The 24,944-nt window shown below is 39.6% G+C and overlaps 1 protein-coding gene across 1 annotated transcript in view; it reads left to right on the top strand.

Annotated features, from left to right (window-relative positions):
• The window catches only part of NFASC (neurofascin), a 2,999,343-nt gene that overhangs the window by 173,034 nt on the left and 2,801,365 nt on the right, over nt 1-24,944 (top strand). The gene's annotated exons all lie outside the window — the stretch shown is intronic.

Below are 24,944 nucleotides of genomic sequence, written 5' to 3' on the forward strand. Positions count from 1 at the left end.
GAGCAAATCTCTAATATCACTCTTTTCATTTAAATTTGTTACTGATGTACACCCCCCAAAACTTATATATACATGCTCAGGCATCATCATATCTTGGAGAAAAAAGGACTATTCCAAGAAATGGCCATGTTGGATTTGATATATGCAAGTCTTTTTTTGGCCTTTTAGCCTCTGTGTTTTGGGATATGCTAAAGAATACAAGGCATTCACAATTTTCTTTATTTAGAAGACTTGCATCTTTGTATAGTCTTTTGCCAGGTGTCAAGAATCCTTAAAATTGTTGCCTTCACTCATTATCAATCTAGTGTTTTTCAAGATTTTCAGTCCCCTTCCCATACATATCTTCCCAGTCTGAACAAATAATCCTTGCCTTTTCAAGCCAAACAGGAAATAACAAGAAACAACAATCTTTTTCTAAAAGGGATAGTCTAATACTTCATTATGACTTTAGCAATATTCCTACTCCATCCCCCACACCTGTTGCCCCTATCTCTCAAAATCTGTCCAGGAAACTAGCACTGTACATTCTCCTTTGCTAACAGAATGTTTAAGACTTTTGGGTGCTAAAAGTGGTTCAGGTAGGATGCAGTTGGCATTGGATAGGATACAAATGCCTCCTTTCAGGGGAGTTCCTCCCAACCCTCTGAAGCAGACAGAGTTTTTCCTAAAGTTCTTCAGCAATTATTCACAGTAGGAATCATAGAACTAGTGTAATTAAATCAGAGGAGTGAGGGTTTCTATTTCAAAACGTTTTTCACACCAAAGAAAGAGTCTTCTTGGTAACCAGTTCTAGATCTTTCCTTTCTAAATCTGTATATGAACGTTCCAAAATTCAAGATGTTGACCATTCAGAATCTGTTACCTTTTATTCCTCATGGAAGTTGTATTTTTTTTTTTATTTATTTATTTTTTTTTTTTGTATCGTTGGACCTAAAACATGCATTCCATAAAATTCCCATTGCCAAAGGCTTCAAGATATTTTTCATATCTTCTGAGTCTGAGTCACATTATCAATTCTCTGCAGTACCTTTTGGGTTGTCTACTGTTCCAAAGGTGCTCATGAAGTGTCATATTCCAGATATAGCTTACCACAGAATGAATGAAACACATGTTTTACTTATTTATATGACATACTTATCTTTGCAGTCTCTCATCCCAGATGCCAAGAGATATTACAATGGATTTTTTCTCTTGTGATCAATTTGGGATTCCAGATAAATGTTCTGAAATACTCCTTGACTCTTTCAAATAGTATTGTTTTTTTGGGCTGTCTTCTAGACACTTCCCAGCTAATGGCTTTTCTTGACATAGGAGAAGGTGAAGTTTTGGCAGGAAACTTTCCTGAGATTCTCGTATAAGTCTATGACTTAATCAAGAGAGCATGCCATGGTCTTGGGTTTCATAGCCTCAATGTTTTTCATGTTTTCTCTTATCAGGTTGCACATGAAAGATATTCAATGTTTTCTAAAAAGCACATGGACCTAGTATTTGCATCCTCTGCAATATCAAATTGCAAATTTGGGCTTTGTCAAAAAGAAGCTGAGAGGAAGATACTATAAATAGAAGAAAATCCAGGTCTCCCGTCTTCTACCTCACAGTCAGTCTGTAACTGCAGATACCTTGGAATTTGCCTGGGAAGCAGTTTCTATGGGGATTAGGTACAAGTCCTTTGGAACCCCTCAGACAGTCCGAAGCACATCAGTGTCGAAGATATGTGGGCTGTGATTTGTGCTTTAAAAATCTCTTCATCTATGGTCCCCTGGAACCTGTACAGTAATTATGGACAGCTCCAACAGTGATGTAATATAAAAACAAGCAAGGGGGCACAAAGCTGTACCCTGTTTAAATGCTGGCTGTGATGGCTTGGGAGGTAGCTCTTCAGCATTCCTTATCTTCCAAGCATCTTACATTCTGGCAGTGAAAAGCATTGTGGCAGACAAGCTGAGTAGGAGCAGTATACAGTCCCTTATGGATGGAAACTGAATGGGAGGGGAGGGGTCTTCCAGGAATTGATCAAGTTGTGGGGAACACTACAAGCAGGTCATTATGTCTCCTTTAAAAACAGACAACTAAACAAATTCTTCCCCAGAACTCCTTTCAAGCAGGCCTGGAAAACAGATGCTTTTTCTTTCCTGTGGTTAGGAATGTTCCTTTATGCTTTTTCACCCTTTTGTCTGATATCCTGCTAATTCATGAGATACAGAAGGACTCCCCAAAGATAATTGTGGTGATCTCCTTTTTCACCCAGGCAGTACTGGTTCATCATTCTTATAGAACTGACAAAGAGCAATTACCACAACCTTCATCATAAACTCACAAGACAGTGTGAGTTTGATGGAGGGCAACCTTGTCTCAAACATGTTCAAATAATTGCTCAGATGATTAAATTCTGATTTCTTTTAGGTACCCTTTTCCTGAGAATATGCAGTAGGTACTATAGGAGGCAAGAAACCCTGCTGCTAGAAATCTTATATTGGCAAGTGGAAAAGATTATTTTCTTCATATTGATCACTGCTGCAATAGCCTAAGCTATATGGGTTATATCCTGCATAGGAAATAACAGCAGCCAGCTTCCAAAGTTTCAGTGCACCTTCCATGCACCCAAATTGTTAGTCAGCTTAAGTTTAGCTGATTAAAAACCAGACTTGGGAAGCAAACCCACCAGAGCTTTACTGCCACTGAAGAGTATTCTCCTCTGAGGCTTATGAGAATCAAAGGTTGCCTTGCACCTATAATTTTCCTGATAGTTAGTCTGCTGCTCCTAGAAAGGCAGATAGAATATATAAAGTTGATTCACCTTTTCATTTTTATACACTGTTTCCAAACTTGACCCAGCAGCTATAGCTTTCTTTAATTGTGCTGCTGCTAAACAGTTAGCTAATTCCTATCCTAATATTTCTGAAAAGTATGAGAAGATTAATGATGGGTAAGAGAAAATAATGCATGCTTCTACAACCTTGATTTTCAAAATTTTGAATTATCAGGCTCACGTGTTAACGTTTATTCTGATTAATTGTAAAAGTATGAGGAATGTTGGTCTGCAGTTTCTTCTTATGAGAGAAAGTCTGCTTTAACTTATTTAATTTCTTCCATTATACTAGCCACTGCACTCTGTTTGAAGTTGTGTTTATGACTCAGTTGATACTTCTTCCAGGGCCATGGCCTCTGGAATGGTTGAATTTTTTTAGAAGATGTGTATACTGAGATGTTAAATTCTCCTTTCAGTAGAGATTCACGCTTTGATTCCTTTACTGCAGAAGTGCTCAAAAAGTGTGATGAAAGTGTTAATTAATTCAGGGAATCTAAAGATTGTTTTGTTCTCCTTTTTCAAATTTTCTAAGGTATTCTCTAACACCGCAAACAATTTTGGTAAAATTGCAAGGGTGTTCCAGGAAGAATTCAGAAATTCTCCAAAACCAAGGTCAGTCCAACAAGTCAGTTTGAGTACTTAAGGGACCTTGTTCTCTCATCACTCCCTGACAGTCAGGGTTGTTCCCAGAAAATTCTATTTTATATTCTCAACCTTTTTTTGCTGCCGCAACCCACCTGGCATAAAAAAATGGACACATACCCCCCCCCAGCACTTAATAAATGTACACATTATTTCCTGTGGTCTTCTAAAAGTAGTAAAAATAATGATCTGATGTTGTTAATCTTCATTTATTCCTTACTGATGGGTGTCAGTTCCATCCTCGGAACTTAGTCGGCCTTGTAACAAGCTAGACCAGCCAAAAAGCTCTCGAGCTAAGCTTTACCCATAGTGCCCCTCTCCCTGTTACCTCAGATCTCATTTCCCACATAGATATCAAGACGTGTCATGCCAGCTCTCAGCTAATTACTTTAAAAAAATTATTATTCTAAAACTTTTTCTAAAGTTTATCTCTTTTTTACTTTGATAATCCCCTTCTTCTATTAGTTACTAAACCTTTACCCCATATTAAGTGCTTTGCTCCTGCTTTCCTTACCAACTTCGTAATCTCTAATACCATCATTGGTATAGGCCTTTCCTCTTTCTAACTTCTTTCTCCTTACCTCTCGAGGTAATCGTAATACCATCATTGGTATCCCTTCCCTTTTTCTAAAAAAAAATACTCATCTGTTTTTTCTTATATAGAGTTTGTAAGTTGTATTGTTTTTTTTTTGTGACAGATATTCGCTACCAGATGTTCCCACCATATTTGAAAAAAAAGGGATAACGGGTTTCAAGCAATGTGACTAATGCAGTCACAAAATGACTAACTCAGGCACTCACTCATTTTGTGTCTACTGCCTGGGTGTTCCACACCTCTCTATTCAACCACCTTGCAAAATTTGTAAAGGATTCTGTTCTCATACCTTAAACAAGGGAAAGAACAAACTAATTCTAAAAGACCTTCTAAGAACTCCTTTTTCAGAGGCTATTTCTGGGTCGGAGGGCTCACTCCCTCCTGAGAAACAGAGGACACTCAGTCCCTTCCTCACCTTATTCTAGTGACATGAAATCTACTGAAACAAAACCAAAAATACCTAAACTGGCACAAATGACTTCGGCTCCGGGGCCTCAACTGCCTTCTGCTCTGCCGACTTTGGTTCCAAAACCACGATCATCTACTTCAGTGCTGTCTTCATTGACACTGCCATCCTTGCACCAGCCATGATACCGATAATGCCCACTGCACCAACCATGGCTTCAGCAGGTGCTTCAGCCCCATCCTATTTGGCACCAACAATAGTGCATCTGACACAGGTCACCTCCCCCCTCCCTATACATCGTACTAGTCCTGAGACCACAGTGCCGATAGGAGAAACTGTACTTCAGACCTGATACTCGCCTATGGCAGATCCTTTCTTTGGGCAGCAATATAGCCCTTTTTTGGAACGGCCCAATTCTCCATCAGAGATATCTACCCGATCCTCTGAGAGCCTCTCAGAATTGTAGATCAGTTGCTGATGTCCAGAAGGATTGTAACACTTTCCAGGACTCCCCTCCCAAACAGAGTCGGGAGTTTTTCCTGCATGGATTACTGCATATTTTCCTCCTTTGACTACCTTGCAGGTATTGAAGCACCTGGCACCAATTCCTATTCCGATTCCCACTTCTTCGGTTCCATTGGTGGACCTCACCATGGTTCTGGAGCCAACCCTTTGGTCATGAGCTCACTCTGAGCTGAGCCATCCTCGGGATTGAGAATGGGCTGCCAGCACCATGAGCCCTAGTATGGCACCGATTTTTTTTATGGAGCCATCAACTATGGTTCCGGGAGTCTTGGCAGTACCAAGTCCTCTTGTGGCTCCATCCTTGGGAGTGGGCTTGTTGGAGCAGGGTGTGATCCCAGTTCTGAGTTTGTCCTTCTCAGTTCCGGGCTCCCACCCCTCTTCAGGCGGGTCAGCTTTCGAAGTGATGGAAAGGGCCCTTGCCTCTGTAGGCAAATCATCGGCATCAGAATACCAGGTATGTCCTTCCGCTGAACCACACCTGACTCAGGCCACCACATTGGGACATTGGGCACAACAGCCTCAAGATACCCTAACACAGGGTGCCCTCTCTTCAGAGTCCTTGTCAGAATCCCCCACTGAAGAGGTACCATGTAAGAGAACATGAAAGAGGAAGCATGTGGTCTCCCCCGAAGAGTTCCTCACTGAAAATACAGACTACAATAAAGGGAGGGGTCCCCAGAGTCACCCCCTGAGGAGACATACTGGAAATTTTAAACCACTCGGGAGACTGGAAGCCCACCAACCCCTCCTCTGAGGAGTCTGTATTCTTGCAGGCTTTTCATGCTCAAACCTCTGCTTCTTGGGTGATCCTGCCTGCAGACAAACTAGTCCAACTCATTGTGCAGCACACATGGAAAAGTCCTAATAGTATTGAACCAATCCCCTGGAGACCAGACAAAATTTTGTCCCCACCTGAAGAAAGTCCACACTGGTCCAAAGGCCTACCGGTAGATGCTGTGGTGGTGGAGGTGGCCACTAGGAAAGAGCTCGCCAAGGAGAGCCAGACTGTACTCTGCCCAAACAGGGAGTCTCAGGCAGTGCACAGGTTAGGGAAGTGAATGTTTGCCTCATTGAGCTTTGCCATTTGGTCCTTGAATTATTTGACACACTTTACTAGGCTTGAGGGAGACTTAATCTCGTAACTCTCAGGAACCTTAGCAGGAGCAGTTTCTGATGAGGTACAGGACAATGTTTCCTCACAGCTTATGACCCTGGAATCTATATCCAACTCGTTCATGCAGTTAACTGAAGGGATGGCTAGAGCTGCAGGTTCAGGCATTGTCATGAGATGTTACGCCTGGATGCGCCTTTGTGACTTTGTGGACCCTTTTAAGTCTTCCTTTCTTATGGTCCAGTGGAAGCTTCTTTCCTTTTTGGCCCAAAAGTGAAAGACACGTTAGCCAGGTGTGTAAAGGATGGCAAGACCCTGTCTGCCATGGGCATATGTTTTTCCACCCCTCAACGATCCTACTCTAGGAATCGGAGGAGTGGAAAGATATGGCACAAGAAATCCCAGGGTCTTTTCTGTGACACGTGGTGAGTTTACTCCCTGGGGCAGAGGGGGTATCTCATCTGGAAGACACCCTACAGAGGCAGAGGGAGTATGTGTAACCAGGGGTCCAGAGATTCTTTCTTTGGACAGCCCTACCAGCACTCCTGAAGAGCAGCCTGATTGTTTTCCTCTGGAAGCAGTCAGGTGACGTTTCTCTCTGTATCACCCTGCCTGACAAACAATAACCACAGATTTTTGAGTGCAGAATATAATAGCCAGAGGTTATCCCATACCCTTCAATATTTGTCCAAAGCCATTAAGGCACATTCCCAATGTTCCTCCCAGTCAAAGGGAATCAACAGCTCAAGAAATACAAAAGCTGTCTCAAAAAAGAGTCATCCAAGCAGTCCCACTAGACCAAATAGGATCCAGATTTTACTCAAGGTTCTTTTTAGTGCCAAAAAAACACAGGGGACTGGAGACCAATCTTGGATCTCAGCATTCTGAACAAGTTTGTCAACCAAACAAAATTCCAGATGTTAACAACAAGGGTAGGGTAAATGTGCGATAGTTACGGACCTTAGGGTTAAGGTGCGGGTTAAGGTACGTGCATAGATAGTAATGTATGTAAGGTTTAGTGTAGGTTTAGACGTAGGGTTTTAGTGCTTTACTTTAAGGTTAGAAGTAGGGTTTTGGTTAGTGTATGTATGTGGTTTATTTATTTTGTTTGGGTAGGCAGTATGTAGTGGGAGGTGGAGTTGGCCGACTACGGGGATTCGACTTTTTGTATTTCGTGGTTTAGTACATTTGGCATATTCGCGTTTCGCAAATGCGATGTCGGTGTTTTCGTGTTCGCTTAAAGGGAGTTTCGCTATTATAATATAAACCCGTAAGAACATAACTTATTTTTTTAGATTACTAATCCTCTCTGTAAGCAAGTTATGTACCTGTTGTTAGGGGGCAGGGCCGGCCTTAGCTGAAATGGCGCCCTAGGCGAAGTAGTGCTCCGGCGCCCCCTTACGCCCTACCCACAACATACTCACAAAACAACCTTATTTGAGCCACACCCACAGGTAGGTCACTCCCCAAGAAAGCCACTCCAGTAATTTCCTTAAATCATTTAAATGCATAAGAAGAAAAATATACCTTGTAATGTAGTTAAAATGCAACTACCTTTGTGTACTTATTTCCTACTTTAAATACCAGAACTGGATCATAGTCAAATAGGGCCCTAACAGGGTAATAGTTTGCCCCCCCCCCCAGTAACCCCCGTTGCAGCAATCTCTACCCTCCCGCCGCAGCCCCTTCCCAGCCATTCCAGTGTTGCATTACTTGGCTGTTTCTCACCAGTTACCATACACACTGTTCAAATCTATCAGTGTGCATACTGTTTTCTTATTTACTTCCACAATGTTTGCAGATATTTGTCTTTCGGCATTTTCCAGGTAAGGGGTCGCCACAGCAGAATTCTGGTCCACTAATGATTGGCAGTAGATTTTTACAAAACGCCAAGGTGCCAGCTCGACGCCCAACCTTCAACAATGGCATGCCCATTTACGCACGCATGTCTTTGGAATGCTACCCAACCATGGGAAGACATGCAGACTCCACACAGAAGGCACTCCAAAGCCAAGCCGAGAATCAAATGGGAGAACCTCTTGCTGTGAGGTAACAATGCTACCGCAGTACCACCGCAGCATAACACACAATATTTACAGATATACTGAAATAAAATAACACAAACACAGATAGCCATTTGCTAAACAAACAATGCAGTCTTGCAATAAATACAGATTTAGCATGAGCTGTAAACTTCTCTGTCCTTGAAACTCATACTCATTAAAATAGCATGAAAACCCAGATTCATGGAAAATGCATCTGGCTAGTGGAGGATTAAGTTTACCTTTGAGCTGTTTTCATAACAGACAACTTTCATACATTTTTTAGGGCCATGCATACACGTATTTGTTTTTTTTATTCATCTTCCTGACTGTATTAAATTCTATTCCTTGTATAATGCAGCACCACTTGTTAGAATGGGTTTTAAATTATTTTAATAAGCAATGAAACAAAATGTATGAACCAATTAACTACCCATTTCAGAAAATTTCAACCATAAAAGGCCACTCAAATCTTCTGTAATTACAATCCACCAATATCACTTGATACACACAATCTCTGCAGAAATAAAACCATCTGAATAATTCTACATTAAAGAAATCTGTAACTAATGAAGAGGTTGCAATTGACAAACAACTTTACATTTTAATGTTTTACTATAAATTCAAGGCCTGCTGCCCTTTTGCATGTTTGTTTGTCTGCTGTTGCTGCCATCACTATATCCTTTTTCCTATCCACACCACCCTCATGCTACTTACCCTCTCTGTTTTTCTTATAAAAGGGCACCTGTCCCACAAGAAAATTCATCTCCTCCCCTACTGCATATCAGTCTTTCCTTCTCATTGTCCTCCTGTCTGTTTCTCTGCTTACTCTTTCCCGCTTTCTACAGTCCTATTCACTCAGCACAGAGTTTGCTGTTTAGACATTGTTTGGGGTCTCAGCTGTGTCTGGAATAGTATGTCAATGTATGTATGGAACTGCATCATTGTGAATGTGCTATTTTTGTACTAGCTTTTATTGGTTTCACAGACATGTAACAAAATATCAGAATAAGATAAGTTGCTTGGTTGTCCTCTCTAGGATCAGGGGTTGCCCAGCAACTGCTGGGTTAGTTGTTGCCTAAAACCAGCCATGTTGGTCTCCAATTATTTAAACATTCTTTTTTTCCTTCCTTACGAATCAACTTTATCACCCTCTCACAAATCTTACTTTTCTCAAAACCTTACTTTTGCCATTCATTTGTAACCCTTACAGATACAACTTTTTGAAATTTACTAATTTCTTTATAAAATTCATAATCAAGGCCATCTATACCAGGTGACAAACTGACATTCACGTATTTAATATCTTCCATCACTTCTACTCTAATATCCCTTATTAAATATTCATTCTCTGTTTCTGTAAATGTTCACGTCCCCATTACTTTTTTACAACTCAGTTATTATTAGTTATATCTTTCTTTAGTATACTTAATCAAGTCTATTGCATTTATTTGAAATTTACATGGTCAAAACCATAAGAGCAACTATTTGAAATGTTCAAAATCAGCTCTGGAAAACAAACAGCATTACACTAAGATCATGGTACAGTGGGACTTGGGGACTGTGCCTTATCTCCAACATAGTCTCCAACGTAGTGCTATCTCAGACTTAGTACATATAATTAGCAGGGAATGTTGGGGGTGCAGGGAGGGCCTGGTCCCCTACAAAAGCATTCTCTGTCCAAATAAGTGATCAAGTCCACCCATCCCCAAAGGCCTATTCATTTTTTTCTTTCTTTCTGCCAGCTAAGAACACAGGCAAAGAGAAGTTAGAGCTGAAATTAATGGTTACCATCCAGCAGAGAAAAGGACATTTTCTTCATGTTTCCTAATTTTTCTTGCAACCCTACAGTACGAATCCAGTGGTATATGTTATATGCTATATGTGTGCATGCTTACACACACACACACACACACACACACACACACACACACACACACACACACACACACACACACACACACACACACAGATTCACACGTGTGCCCATATGCGCTCAATTATGTTCTGCTACAGACAGTGCTTGTAATTCTACTTTTCTAAGCATTCATCGGATGTCAGCTGTACAATGGGCCAAACTGCCAGTCTACCACTAGGATGAGTGGGATGGAATCTGGGTTGCTGATCTTAAGTCAAGGTTTTAACTTTCTCCCCCACTGAAAATGGTTACTTGGTATCAGGTTTCTGTTTGCAGGCTAAGGCCAAGCACTGGAAACCTCACCCAAACAGGTGCCACTTGCTATCTTAAGCTAGAAGCACATTTCTTAAACCAGATAAAGACACCACAACCACTGTTTATAGCACACATTATAACACACATACACTCCCAACAAGTTTCCCAGCTAAAGACACCACAACCACTGTTTACAGCACACACAGTCCAACAAATTTCCATGGTGCTTAAAAAATTAAACTAAACTGCAGAACAATGATGACGGTCTAGTCATCCATTTTGTATACCCAGTTTTATTCTCCTCGTGGTCATGAGGCTGCAAGCCATCTTTGTAAGCAATGACATAAGGCAAGAAGTCATCCAACTGTTGAAGTCAGTCCCCCATCATATGGTACATATGCATACGTATTAACATTCACACACAAATCCTTTTAAGTGAACGCGAAAACACTGACACTTATTACGCAAAACACAATTATGTCGAACGTACTATGTCGGGAAAACCAAAAAGTCGAAGTGACATGGTTGGCCCATCTATGGTACAGCTCCGTAAGGTAAGTGTGTGATAGTTATGGACCTTAGGGTTAGGGTGCGGGTTAAGGTAAGTGCATAGATAGGTAATGTATGTAAGGTTTAGTGTAGGGTTAGAATTAGGGTTTTGTTAAATGTATGTGTGTGGATTAATTGTTTTGTTTTGGTATTTCGCTGTAGGGTAAATGTGCGATAGTTACGGACCTTAGGGTTAAGGTGCGGGTTAAGGTACGTGCATAGATAGTAATGTATGTAAGGTTTAGTGTAGGTTTAGACGTAGGGTTTTAGTGCTTTACTTTAAGGTTAGAAGTAGGGTTTTGGTTAGTGTATGTATGTGGTTTATTTATTTTGTTTGGGTAGGCAGTATGTAGTGGGAGGTGGAGTTGGCCGACTACGGGGATTCGACTTTTTGTATTTCGTGGTTTAGTACATTTGGCATATTCGCGTTTCGCGCAATACGTGTCGGTGTTTTCGTGTTCGCTTAAAGGGAGTTTCGCTATTATAATATAAACCCGTAAGAACATAACTTATTTTTTTAGATTACTAATCCTCTCTGTAAGCAAGTTATGTACCTGTTGTTAGGGGGCAGGGCCGGCCTTAGCTGAAATGGCGCCCTAGGCAAAGTAGTGCTCCGGCGCCCCCTTACGCCCTACCCACAACATACTCACAAAACAACCTTATTTGAGCCACACCCACAGGTAGGTCACTCCCCAAGAAAGCCACTCCAGTAATTTCCTTAAATCATTTAAATGCATAAGAAGAAAAATATACCTTGTAATGTAGTTAAAATGCAACTACCTTTGTGTACTTATTTCCTACTTTAAATACCAGAACTGGATCATAGTCAAATAGGGCCCTAACAGGGTAATAGTTTGCCCCCCCCCGAGTAACCCCTGTTGCAGCAATCTCTACCCTCCAGCAGCAGCCCCCTTCCCAGCCATTCCAGTGTTCCATTACTTGGCTATTTCTCACCAGTTACCATACACACTGTTCAAATCTATCAGTGTGCATACTGTTTTCTTATTTACTTCCACAATGTTTGCAGATATTTGTCTTTCGGCATTTTCCAGGTAAGGGGTCGCCACAGCAGAATTCTGGTCCACTAATGATTGGCAGTAGATTTTTACGAAACGCCAAGGTGCCAGCTCGACGCCCAACCTTCAACAATGGCATGCCCATTTACGCACGCATGTCTTTGGAATGCTACCCAACCATGGGGAAGACATGCAGACTCCACACAGAAGGCACTCCAAAGCCAAGCCGAGAATCAAATGGGAGAACCTCTTGCTGTGAGGTAACAATGCTACCGCAGTACCACCGCAGCATAACACACAATATTTACAGATATACTGAAATAAAATAACACAAACACAGATAGCCATTTGCTAAACAAACAATGCAGTCTTGCAATAAATACAGATTTAGCATGAGCTGTAAACTTCTCTGTCCTTGAAACTCATACTCATTAAAATAGCATGAAAACCCAGATTCATGGAAAATGCATCTGGCTAGTGGAGGATTAAGTTTACCTTTGAGCTGTTTTCATAACAGACAACTTTCATACATTTTTTAGGGCCATGCATACACGTATTTGTTTTTTTTATTCATCTTCCTGACTGTATTAAATTCTATTCCTTGTATAATGCAGCACCACTTGTTAGAATGGGTTTTAAATTATTTTAATAAGCAATGAAACAAAATGTATGAACCAATTAACTACCCATTTCAGAAAATTTCAACCATAAAAGGCCACTCAAATCTTCTGTAATTACAATCCACCAATATCACTTGATACACACAATCTCTGCAGAAATAAAACCATCTGAATAATTCTACATTAAAGAAATCTGTAACTAATGAAGAGGTTGCAATTGACAAACAACTTTACATTTTAATGTTTTACTATAAATTCAAGGCCTGCTGCCCTTTTGCATGTTTGTTTGTCTGCTGTTGCTGCCATCACTATATCCTTTTTCCTATCCACACCACCCTCATGCTACTTACCCTCTCTGTTTTTCTTATAAAAGGGCACCTGTCCCACAAGAAAATTCATCTCCTCCCCTACTGCATATCAGTCTTTCCTTCTCATTGTCCTCCTGTCTGTTTCTCTGCTTACTCTTTCCCGCTTTCTACAGTCCTATTCACCCAGCACAGAGTTTGCTGTTTAGACATTGTTTGGGGTCTCAGCTGTGTCTGGAATAGTATGTCAATGTATGTATGGAACTGCATCATTGTGAATGTGCTATTTTTGTACTAGCTTTTATTGGTTTCACAGACATGTAACAAAATATCAGAATAAGATAAGTTGCTTGGTTGTCCTCTCTAGGATCAGGGGTTGCCCAGCAACTGCTGGGTTAGTTGTTGCCTAAAACCAGCCATGTTGGTCTCCAATTATTTAAACATTCTTTTTTTCCTTCCTTACGAATCAACTTTATCACCCTCTCACAAATCTTACTTTTCTCAAAACCTTACTTTTGCCATTCATTTGTAACCCTTACAGATACAACTTTTTGAAATTTACTAATTTCTTTATAAAATTCATAATCAAGGCCATCTATACCAGGTGACAAACTGACATTCACGTACTTAATATCTTCCATCACTTCTACTCTAATATCCCTTATTAAATATTCATTCTCTGTTTCTGTAAATGTTCACGTCCCCATTACTTTTTTACAACTCAGTTATTATTAGTTATATCTTTCTTTAGTATACTTAATCAAGTCTATTGCATTTATTTGAAATTTACATGGTCAAAACCATAAGAGCAACTATTTGAAATGTTCAAAATCAGCTCTGGAAAACAAACAGCATTACACTAAGATCATGGTACAGTGGGACTTGGGGACTGTGCCTTATCTCCAACATAGACTGCAACGAGTGCTATCTCAGACTTAGTACATATAATTAGCAGGGAATGTTGGGGGTGCAGGGAGGGCCTGGTCCCCTACAAAAGCATTCTCTGTCCAAATAAGTGATCAAGTCCACCCATCCCCAAAGGCCTATTCATTTTTTTCTTTCTTTCTGCCAGCTAAGAACACAGGCAAAGAGAAGTTAGAGCTGAAATTAATGGTTACCATCCAGCAGAGAAAAGGACATTTTCTTCATGTTTCCTAATTTTTCTTGCAACCCTACAGTACGAATCCAGTGGTATATGTTATATGCTATATGTGTGCATGCTTACACACACACACACACAGACACACACACACACACACACACACACACACACACACACACACACACACACACACACACACACACACGTGTGCCCATATGCGCTCAATTATGTTCTGCTACAGACAGTGCTTGTAATTCTACTTTTCTAAGCATTCATCGGATGTCAGCTGTACAATGGGCCAAACTGCCAGTCTACCACTAGGATGAGTGGGATGGAATCTGGGTTGCTGATCTTAAGTCAAGGTTTTAACTTTCTCCCCCACTGAAAATGGTTACTTGGTATCAGGTTTCTGTTTGCAGGCTAAGGCCAAGCACTGGAAACCTCACCCAAACAGGTGCCACTTGCTATCTTAAGCTAGAAGCACATTTCTTAAACCAGATAAAGACACCACAACCACTGTTTATAGCACACATTATAACACACATACACTCCCAACAAGTTTCCCAGCTAAAGACACCACAACCACTGTTTACAGCACACACAGTCCAACAAATTTCCATGGTGCTTAAAAAATTAAACTAAACTGCAGAACAATGATGACGGTCTAGTCATCCATTTTGTATACCCAGTTTTATTCTCCTCATGGTCATGAGGCTGCAAGCCATCTTTGTAAGCAATGACATAAGGCAAGAAGTCATCCAACTGTTGAAGTCAGTCCCCCATCATATGGTACATATGCATACGTATTGACATTCACACACAAACCTAAGGAAAACTTAGTGTCATCACTTAATCTGCCAACATGGCAGTGGATTATGGAAGGAAACCCATACATACAAATATTTCACACATGGGCAATAATGCTCTTCTAGCCTCCCAATATACCAAAACAGTTGTTCCCATAAGTGCTCAGGCTGTTCTTAAAAATATCAAAACTAGTGCATGCTTTAATATAGTTTGCTAGTATATTCCATGCATCAGCTACTCTCTGAGAGAGCCAATTAGTACACTTCGCATTCCTGTAGAATCTTCTACATAGGATTACTGATGATTCTCTATGCAAGCAATAATGCCCAACAAGGTGTGTGTTATTGTATAAATAATACCAGTCCAGGGGTGTTAAGAGGCCCGACACAGCAGGTTGCATCTTGTTCTTAAGGAAATCTCTATCCTGCATACCTTGTGTGCTTAGTGAGCCTGCTGTACCTCAGTGTTTGGTGCTGGATAACTTATAGGTTAATGTCAACAAGATTAAGCCATACATAAATATGCTAAACAACAGTTAAAATTATGAAGTCCATCTATGTGAATATCACTTTATAAAGTATTTAGGTCTACAATGTGTTGAAATCATAACTATAAAAATATTATAAAGACAGCTGTTCAATCCTATCAAGCTATTGCAGAACTGTATATTAACTCCAGGTTTGGAAACATGAGGAATATAGTGCCCTTCCTTTACTTGTATATATTCTTATGAAACCTGTGCACTTAGTTTTTTATGCAGTGAAAACAATCACTGCTCTTTGTTGCCAAGAAACATAAAATTTGCTTGCACAAAGAACACAAATCTATATGGTGCATGCTTTGTTTAGCCTCTCAGTATTAGTGTACAGGGCAGCTCTTCCTTTTTTACAATGATAAAGTCTTCTAACTTTGTCACACAATTAGTCCCATTGACTGTTATTAGGAAATGACCGAATGAAAGTACCTTAAGCAAAACATTGCATACCGACTGGGAAATATAATGGTTTGCCACTGGAAATAAACAAACTACAAAACAAAACTACCCAACAAGATACAAACATGAAGTCTTGAAACAAAAGCGAGAAAATGGCTGCTGCAGCAGCCCTGACTGAAGACCATGAAAACACAAGAGAAGAAATCATGCCAACAGAAGTCAATTTACAGCTCACAATGGAATGTGTCACAAATCTAAATAAAGCAATGCAATCTTCAACTAACATCAAACTATGTCCATGAAAAGCTTTCCAAACAGGGCCAGCCTTAGCTGAAATGGCGCCATATATATAAACACTATAAACACTATATATATATATATATATATATATATATATATATATATATATATATATATATATATATATATAATTATCTTAAGTGGCAAATCACAGAACTACAAATTTTATCTGGACAATTGAGAGGTATGTTGCATACACGCAGCTGCTTTTTGTCACATAGCAATAAACACAAACACACCTACTGTCTCACGAAACAACACTCATACATTCTCTTTCACACAAAACCTAAACTGGTTTAAATTCCACACACTCGTACTCTCTCATACAACACACAGACACACACCTTCCATTCCTACACACATCTACTCTCTTACACAGTAACACATGCACTTTCTCTCTCATTCAAACAGAATGACTAATTTAAATTCCATACACATACATAAATACTTCCTCTCACATACAGTAACCCAGTTTAAACTAGACAGACACACACACAAATACACTTACTTACCTCCTTTTTAAACGAAATGGCCACATGCATACACACGGAATTAATCTCTATCTTGAAGTGCTAGTTTAATTTCCGCGCGCCACCACAGAACTTGTTTACATCAGTGGTGCTGACGTACATGCGTATGATGCGCATATATTTCTCCTGAAAGGTGGAGTGAAGCTTTTTTTTTTTTTTTTTTTTTTTTAAAAAAGTTGTTCATTGGCCACACTACAGGTTTGGGAGGGCACTCACCGCTCGCTTATGTTTCCGGCGCTATGTGGTTTATTTATTCATTTTAATTAATGTACTTTTCTTATTATGCGTTCGCATAATAAAACAAGTAAATTAATTAAAATAAATAAATAAATGAAGACAAACTGCGCCCTTTACTAGGCTGGCCTGTACGGCGCCCTAGGCGGTTGCCTAGTTCGCCTATGCCTAAGGCCGGCCGTGTTAGGGGGATTACTTTAGACAGCAGTAGATATAATCTAGCCTGAAAAAGCTGCAACAGTTTTAAGTGCTGCAAAGAAAAATGTACCCTTTAGAGTACAAAGAGTATGCCTGGCTACACCCTTCCTGTCAGTCACTTTTCCCTTGCAGGGTCTCCACTTTTCTCTTTGGCAGCAGATAGTTTCAGACAAATGATTTCTGAACATCGTTCATCAAGGTTACAGAGGCAGTGAGAGGAAATTCCTACTTTCCAGGGTGGTTATTCCTCACCACCAGACCAGACTCTTATTTCCTGCTGTCCTTCATCACATGCTGTTCCAGGGAATGATAGAACCAGTTCCTACTTTCCAAGTTGGAAATGGTTTTAACTCAAAGATGTTTTTACTGGCAGAGAAAGAATATGTTTGGAAACCAGTTCTGGATCTTTCTTTCCTAGAAATGTTTGTGATAGTGCCTAAGTTCAAAATGGTATCACTTCACAATCAGTTATTTCCTCTTCCTCATTCAAGTTTCTGGTAATACTAGGCTTAAAAGATGATTATCATCACATTCCTATTCATCCAGACTTCAGGCGTTTGTTAAGGTAATGTATGTATGGATCAAATTATTGGTTCTCTGCCTTAACCTTTGGACTATCCTCAACATCAAGAATGTTCACAAAGTGTCTAGCTCTAGTTATAGCTCATGGTAGGCTACAGGGAATGTAAATGTTTCCATATTTAGATTATTTGCTTATCTTTGCAGTCTTTTTTAAACTGTCAGGAATCCTTAGTTTAGGTGAGAGATATCTTGCAGAAGAGGGGATTCCAAAGAGCTTATCTTCCACTGGAAAAATAGATCTATTTCTAGGTATATTTCTAAGATTTTCTACACAGACTTGAGTCACTGAGAGTGAATACCTGAGGATTTTGGGTCTCATGGTATCTATGATTCTCATGATAACCCTAGCAAGACTCCACAAGAAACATATAATGGAATCTGAAGTCTCTTTGGTCCCAGCACCAGTATCCTTTGTCTTTTCAAATTCCAGGGCTGCAGTTTGTCAGAGGAGAAATTACTTAGTGGAGACAGCAAATATCCCCAAAGTCAGGTCTCCCCTTCCCACTCTATGTTCCAAAGCAGTCAGTCATCACAGACACCTCAGACTTTACTTGGGGAGCATTTTCAGGACTGTTTAAAAGTGTAAGATGTGTGTGGAACACCTAGGACAGATGCAAGCATATAAATATAAAAGAGATGCTTGCCCTGATCTGGATACTCAACTCTCTGAAACATCTTTGGTCCCCAGGACCTCTTCAAGTTATTTCCAAAAATACCATAGTCATGTGGTACATCAACAAGCACAGGGGAACAAGGTGTTACTTTCTTTGCAGACTAGCCATGATAGACTGGGATATAGTTTCACAGCACATTCTCACTCTACAGGCATCCTTCATTCCTTCAGAATTATACTGTGTTGTAGACAAACTGAGCAGGACAGGGCAGACTCTCATGTATGTAAACTAGGTAAGGGGTCTTCCAAGATTTGATCCTTCTGTGTGGAGTTCTTTTAATAAACCTATTTGACTCCTATTTGAATAATCAGCTGGCAAGATTCTGTCCCAGGACTCCATGCAAGAAGACATGGAAGATAGATGTATTTTCCTTTCCTTGGACAAGAATATTTCTGTATGCTTATCCACCCTTTTCACTGATATCCAAAGTACTTCTGAAGATTCAGAAAGAATCCTCCAAGGTCATTCAGACTCTGGCAACAGTGGTTCCCCCTTCTTTTTGAAATAGCTAGGGGCAAGTATCACAAGCTTCCTCCATCTACTCACACAAGCTCAGGGGTGGTTGATGCACCCCAACTCCAATCAACTTCAGCTGACTGCCTGGATGATAGGGTCTTTATTCCTTTTAGGCACCTGTTTACCAAGGACTTGCAGTAAGTACTAATAGAGGCAAGAAAGCCTGCTACTAGAAAATCATATTAACTAAAGGAAAAGATTTTCTAGTTGGTGCCAACAACATAAACAACACCCATTCAGGACTACGTGTTCTCTGGTTTTACAATATTTCTTTGAGTTACTTTCCGATGGCCTTTCATAGTCCACCACCAAGGTTCATTTATCAGCCATTTCAGCATATCTGCCCATGGATCCTCCTTTTTCAGGGTATTCTTATGTCAAAATGTTTTTGAAAGAAATTTTCCTTAAGAGGCATCCAAAGAAAAATGGTGACCCCTTCTTGGGATCTTAATTTTGTGTTAAAGAAGCTAACACTTGCTCCATTAGAACCAACTAATCTGGCTGACCTAAGCTTTTTTAACATGGAAAACAGTTTTACTGATAGGTCTGCAAGAAGATTACCTGAGTTGCAAGCATTTATGGTACATCAGCCCTATGTCATTTTCCACAGAGAAAGGGTTTCTTTGATAACTAATCTTTCTTTTATGCCTAAAGTGGTATATGAGTTTACTTTAAGACAAACTATCTATTCTCCCATTTTTAAAATGAGGGAAATTGGATAATTCATAATTTGGATGTCCTCTGACAAGTCAGGTAGGTACTATCTTGTCAAAACTATATCTTTCAGCTCTTCAGATCTGTTCATTTCTTGTTTAGTAAGAAAGGACAACCTATGCCAATACAGACTCACTACAAAACAAACTAGTACAGGCAGGGTTAAGGTTCACTTTACCAGGACCATGGCTTCATCTATGGCCTTTTAGAGATGGTTGAATTCTACAAGTATTCTAGAAACAGCAACATGAGCCCACTATACATACTTTTACAAGGCATTACAAGCTTGATTTTTTCTCTAGTTCTAGATCAGGCTTTGCTAGGACCATTCTCCAGGGGCTTATGGACTTTCCACCTCTCAAACGTTTTAAGCTATGGTAAATTTACCTATGTAGCTTAGGATACTACAACAGTGATCAATAAGATAAGCAAGTACAGTTGTGTAAGTAAACTTACCATAACAGTAGATGTTCAAATGATCACTACTGTAGTAGCTGCTCCTTCCTTCCATCCCCCCTTTTTTGATGTGTTGTTTATGCAAGGGCATGAAGTTTTATTTTTTGCTGTTCCTAGCTTTGTCCTTTCAGGGTTCAGCTTCCCGCTGTCTGTTGGCATAAAAGCAGTGAATTACTTAGTGCCCAAACCTGTCTTTTTAATCAGCTCAGCTCAAGCTGACTAATGGTTTGGGCATGTGGAAGGTGCCCTGAATCTTTGGAAGCTAGTTGGCTGTTATATCCTCTAAAGGATATAACACATATAAGCTTAGACTACTGCAGCAGTGATCATTTAAATATCTACTGCTAGTAATTTTTAGATAGTGCCTAGCCAGTAACTAGGGTGCTATCAGTTAATTAATTACTTGTGTGAGTGAATAACCTTGGGCCTCTCCTCTAATAAAGTACATTGTGCAGACATTTCTGCATGTCTGCCAGTAGATCCCCACTTTCCTATCTGGTTTTAGTGAAACAGTTTGTGAATGGAGTTTTACACCCCATACCTCTCAGTAAACCAGTGTTTCCATCTTGGAATGTTAGATCTGAGCTGGAAAAGTTAAAACAGTGTCTCCATTTGAACCTGCTCATCATGCATACTTAAGAATCATTACATGGAAAACTGTTAATTTCTTTGCTCTGACATTTGCAAGAAGAGTATCTGAATTGCAAGCTCTCAGGGTGGGTGAACTCTATCTGGTTTTCCATATGGATAGGGTCTCATTAAGAACAAGTCCCTCATTCATGACCAACATTATTTTAGAGTTTACTTTGAATCAAGCCATTACTCTCCCAGTTTCTATCCAGAGCCTCAAAACCAAGGAGAAAGTATTGTACATACTCTGGACGTGCAGATGTAGCTCAGGTACTATCTTTGCAAAACCAAGTCCTTCAGAAAAGCAGCACGGCCATTTAATTCTTATGTTGGACAAAGAATGGACAATCTGTGTCAAAATGCTATTTCCAGATGGTTGTCTACAACTATTGCCTTCTGCAATTTCTACCATGTTAAACAAAGGCCAGGCCCTATAAAGGCTTATTCTTCTGAAGCCTTGGTTCTTCAGTGGCATATTGGAAAGGCCTGGACTCTAGAAGCATTTTATGTGCAGCTACATGGCACTCTGTACATACCCTCCCCCTCCAGGTGTTAGTTCAAATGTTAATGGGAACCAGGGGGATAACCTTGATGAAAATGAGTGTGACTTTGATGTAGAAGCTGAGACTAACCAGAGGGATCCCCCTTTGGACCAGCCCTTTTTAAGGAGATCTCAGAGGTTGTTGAATTGTAGAGGGAGGAATGTGAACAACCCGAGCGAAGGGGACAACTGGCAACCTTACCCTAGGCCCCCTATTGGGGAGGGAGAGGGCGAGGCAGGAGGTATTAATGGGTGAGGGTTCTATTTTGAACTGCTCTATGGTTGTTAACAGCAAATGTGATTTTAAAATATTTAATTTTAGTGCAACAGAGGTTAATGTTTCCTGGGCAAATTTATTTGAAAGAGGGCTTACTTTTGTGCTCACCCATAAAGACAGGGTTGAAGAGCTCCTTATTCAATTTAAACTATATTTAAGGAAGCTCAGTTGTGCATTCTACTTTAGGAACACTCTCCAGCAGGGGCCTAGTAATATGGGTAATAAAAAAACTAGTATATTCAACCCCCATCTCACCCTATAGTTTCACTTTTTTAAAAAACTCTGTGAAACGGATATCAGGGCTTTTTTGAGGTCACCTGCCAGCTTACCAGAGTGATTCAATCTGAATAAGGAGGAAAAGGCTTTATTAAGTAGTATTTCCAAAAACAAGCATATAAGAATGATGAAACCGGATAAGGGTGGGGGCTGGTAGTAATGGATATGAATGATTACGTGAACAGAATGTTGAATTTACTTTACACTGATGTATATGAGATGGTCTCACTGAATCAGCTAAATATAGCCTATAGAAACATCGACCTGATGTTGGATGAGTTGTTGCTTAACCAAGTGATTACTAGGGAGGTATTTAACTTTGTCACAGTCTGGAATCCAAAAATCTCTACAATTTTTAGAATCCCAAAAATTCGCAAAAACCTCACTGATCCACCACTGCATCTGATTGTTGATGCTAAGGCCTCTAAGATGTTATTTTTGGCTAAATACATTGACAGTTGTACTAAGGGTATCTTTGCTGGTAATCCATTTATTCTCAAAGATTCTTGGGACTTTTTAATGAGAATTTCTGATGATTTATTTGATGAAAATTTAATTATAGCTACTGTGGACATAAAGAATTTGTATTCTGTTATCCCCACGATGTTGGTGTTGGTTGGTTCTATGAATACCTGTCTTTTTATGGGGGTATGGATAAGAGCATGGTGGATAACCTGAGGATGTTTATGACTATAGTATTAAAAGATAATTATCTTGTTTTTGAGAACCAACTTTTTAGACAGCAGAAGGGAGTGGCAATAGGAGCAGTATGTGCCCCAACATTTGCCATTGCTGTACTTTCTTTTTGGGATTTGAACTATGTTGTCAGCTCGTGTTACCAAGAGTCATGGGTGTTATATGAATGCTTTTTTGGATGATATGATCTTTTTTTGGAAGGACAGTGAAGAGAAGTTACAAGAATTTTATGACTACCTTAACTCTACCACTGATTTTTTAAGATTCAGTATGGATATTCAGGGTAGTGTAGCTAACTTTTTGGATCTCACTATTCATATCAACAAGGAGAATAGGTGCTTTGAGTCAACTATTTTCCGTAAACCAACATACTCAAACTCTTTCCTGCATTTTGAGAGCATGCACCCTGAGCACCAGAAAAAAGCCCTTGTCAAAGGGTAATGTGTGAGATTGGCTAGGATGGTGACTCAGGATTTGGAATTTGAGAATGAGGTTGACATATTGGTTAGCATATTCAAGGTGAGGGGGTCCCCTGGGGATTTTTTATTAAACATTGTTAATGAGGGAAAGGAAAAGAGGAGACTGGGGAATTTTGTCCCGCTACTTAGGAAGGATAATGGGACCATGAATAACCCAAGAGTAGGACATACACCTTGCAAGTGTATTATAAGGCATTTTTAGTCACCTTTAACTCCAGTTTCCAAGAGGTAAGAGCTATAGTTGAACCTCATTGGAATATCTTTAGGGTAAACCAGGAATATCTGGATACCATTGGCCCTAAACCTCTAATAGTTTACAGAAAGGATGTTTGTATTAAGACATTGCTGGAAAGTGCTAAAAAAGAAGTAAGAAAGAATAGGGATGATGCCCAAATGTGGTCATTGTGCACAATGCCCTTTTATCCTTGAAGCACGTAGCCTTATGGTAGAGGGATTGGGTGTGGTGAAACTGTGGCATAGATTTCACTGTGGAAGTAAAGTGGTGGTGGTTTACCTGGCCCACTGTGGTGACTGCCCCATTTTCTATATAGGGAAGACAAAGTTAAGCCTTAGGAAATGAATTTACCAACATAATTATGATACTGGTAAAAAAGACTGTAGAAATGCTTTATATAAACATGCTGGAGAACCCTGGGCATAAGTTTAAATTCATCGTTATTGACCAAGTAAATCTAGGACAAAGGGGTGGACTAGAAGAGGACTATTTAGAGTTTCTTGAACTAAAGTGGCAGCTTAGGGTAAATGCCACTCAATACCCCAGATTGAATGAAGCTGTTTCTTTGTCTAGTGTATTAAAATTAAAGGCAGTTAAATTCTTATAATGAGTGAAGTAAGGTTTGATTAAATATGTCAAGGTTTACTATAGTAACATTTTTTAGTTAAAGTTTTTTAAGGTGACATATAGTACTATATTAGTTACTTTTTTGTTTTTTTACATGGTGTTGTTACAATGCTTGCTGTAAATATATGTATCCAAGTGTCTACACATTTCCATATGGTGGATATGTTATTAGAGTTTTTAGGTTTCAACTTAATATTTTTTTATTTAATTGGCTAATTGTTTTATTTGTATATTATTAGATTAATGTGTATTTAAGGCTAAGAGGAGATGTGTTTTACTATTCTGAAGCAGTCTGGTTATTGTAGGATGAAAGCATTCAATAAAGTGTATATATTTGTAGCTCCAAAGTCTTCATGTCTTCATCTTCTATTCATTCCTGGTTTGTGATTCTGCTTTACTGCTTTTCTAGATAGGCTTGTTGTCATTTACTGGCAGCAAACAAATGTTATGCTTTGTATATGTCTATCTCTGTGTCTTCAGTGTTGTGCTAGGGAGAAAAGCTCTACAGTTATTAAATCAGATTTCATATTTTTTGCCCCAGCTTTGATAGGCTCTAGAATAAATTGCTGGTGGTACCTAGCAGCAAAGGACCATTTATCTGCAATAATATGAAGTATCATAGCAGGTTTCGCAGTAGTGGTGCTGCGGTAGCATTGTCGCCTCACAGCAAGATGTTGTCACGATTGATTCTCAGCTAGAGCGTCTTCTGTGTGGAGGTATGCATGAATGGGCGTGCCTTCGTTAAAGGTTGTGCATCAGGGCTGGTAACTCGGCACATAAAAATCCACTACCAAACATTAGCGGACCGGAGTTCCGCTGTGGTGACCCCTAACCGGGATAAGCCGAAAGACACAACAACATAGCAAGTTTCTCAGAACATTATATTCTGGCCCTCAGCTATCGAAGGCACTTAATATATTATACATCTGTGTGTGTGTGTGTGTGTGTGTGTGTGTGTGTGTGTGTGTGTGTGTGTGTGTGTGTGTGTGTGTGTGTGTGTGTGTATGTGTATATATATATATATATATATATATATATATATACATATACATATACATATATATATATATATATATATATATATATATATATATATATATATATATATATATATGTATATATATTTATATATAATGCTTTCATGTATTGTAGTTCACTGCATGAGTACTGGGAGGTCACAAGTCCAGTGGAAAAATATTTTATGTTCAGGAGAATTAAACAAGATTTTTTTCTTCTGATGTAGTTACATTTCAATAAAACATTCCTTATTGTACTTGGTGTAAAAAGCAATTTGTCACATCACCCTGAATAAAAACAGTGTAATGCAAAACATGGCAGGAAAG

This window comes from Protopterus annectens, chromosome 7.part0 (assembly GCF_019279795.1).
Source record: "Protopterus annectens isolate FY-2018-M chromosome 7.part0, PAN1.0, whole genome shotgun sequence".
Classification (NCBI taxonomy): Eukaryota; Metazoa; Chordata; order Ceratodontiformes; family Protopteridae; genus Protopterus; species Protopterus annectens.